The sequence below is a fragment of the Urtica dioica genome, chromosome 9 (assembly GCF_054948205.1).
Source record: "Urtica dioica subsp. dioica isolate 48M chromosome 9, U.dioica_male_clone48M_v1_H2, whole genome shotgun sequence".
NCBI lineage: Eukaryota > Viridiplantae > Streptophyta > Magnoliopsida > Rosales > Urticaceae > Urtica > Urtica dioica.
Window position 1 is genome coordinate 20,860,138 of NC_142764.1, and position 1,837 is coordinate 20,861,974.

General features: G+C 42.8%; 1 pseudogene; it reads right to left on the reverse strand.

Moving 5' to 3' along the window:
* Positions 1-297: 297 nt before the first annotated feature.
* Positions 298-884, reverse strand: LOC149385695 (F-box protein AUF1 pseudogene; annotated as a pseudogene).
* Positions 885-1,837: the final 953 nt, after the last annotated feature.

Here is a 1,837-nt window from a genome sequence, read left to right on the forward strand (position 1 = left end):
GTTCATTTTCTCCAGACCCACCTCTTCTTCTTCTTCGTCTTCTACGCATCAAATCCTCAAATGCTTATTCTCCCTGCAACAAACTCTAGCCTAACCCTAAACCACCATAACCAAAATCCTTACGATTCCTCTTCATTCCTCTTCCCTCGCAAGGTCGCCGATCGCTCACATCCGAATCTTGTGGTCGTGTGGTATCATGCTTCACGTAGCTGTTCTCTGTCGTGACTCCGACGAGATAGAGCCTGGCGGGAGAGTCTTGGTGCTCAGCCTCGGCGGTGCCGGAGAGATCGGCGACGCTCAATGGCAGAGGATCAGCAAGAAGTGCCTCGCCGAGGCCGCGATCAGCGCGCTGATCGTCCACACCACGCGGCTCTTCAGCCCCCGCGCGAACTCCTCGTCTCCGGCGGGATTGGATCCCGCGAGAGGCTCTCCGCCGTCGTCGCGGATCGCGCGAAACCCTAGGATCGGGCAGCTCATGAGGCTCCTCCCGAACTCGGCTCGCCACCGCGCCTTTCTCGAGCCTCAGGTCGCCGGAGGGAAGCTCCATCTCCAGCTCGCGGACGCGGTCGAACCTCCGGAGGATCTGCGGCGGAGGCGAGGGGCTGCGGAGGAGGAGAGGCTCCGGGGAGACTAGGTCGTGGAAGGATTTGATGATGGGCTTGAGGAAGGAGTCTCCGTTGTTGCCGTAATCGGCGTCGGAGGATTCGGAGGAGTCGATTACGCAGTCCACTATGAGGAGGAGCGATTCCGTGTCGGGGACGAGGGCGTTGAAGCGCCGAGAGACGGCCCGGCATCGGAGGAGGGGTTTGATGTCGGAGACGGAGTTGAAGATCAGGAGAACCACCGGGTCAGGGAGTTGATCGAAGCCGTCCATTTTTCTTGATGAACTGATTATGGAAATAAGATTTACTCTCGTATTTACTGTTAGATTAACTAATAAGTAAATCGTATTTACTGTTAGATTAACTAATCCTCATCTTTGATACTTTTACTGTTAGATTTATTGTCCTCAATTGTTCACAGAAATAATAAGTAAATCGTATTTACTGTTAGATTAACTAATTCTCAACTCTGATACTTTTCATGTTATGGTAAATAAGATTTACTGTCGTTCTTGTTATGGTAAATAAGATTTACTTTTGTTCTTGTTATGGTAAAAATGATTTACTTTTGTTCTTGTTATGGTAAATAATATTTACTATTGTTCTTGTTACGGTAAATAAGATTTACTGTCGTTCTTGTTACAACAAATATTATTTACTGTAGTTTTTGGTATTGTTAATTAAATTTACTAATTTTTTTGTTATGGACAATATTATTTACTATGATAGTTAATAATATTAACCTAAGGGTACTATTGGAAAATTAGAATGTTGTCATGATAAATTGGCTATTTTCCTAAATATGTTAATAGTTGGGCTATAATTTTAAAGTAGGGGTATTGTTTTGGCTAATTGTTTAGCCGGCCCAAAATTAAATTAGCTTATGGATCTCTCTCTCTCTCTCTCTCTATATTATATCATAATATATAAAGCCAAGCGGGTGTACACTGTTCATTTAGATACATTTTACTATTATATCTATAGTACGCTATCGAAATTGCCCTCTGATACTTTCAAAATTACATTATTTACTATCATCAAAATATCCTTCAAAACAACATAAATTACATCATTGCGACTCATTTATCCAGACAACTGATTTTTTTTGGAAGTTATGAAAATCAACCTTTGGCATTCCTGAAGTCATCATATCATCTCTTCATCCGTGTATATATATCCTCATTTCTTTAAATCTACAAATCAAACTATATACCAAACCGAGTAAACAAAAACAC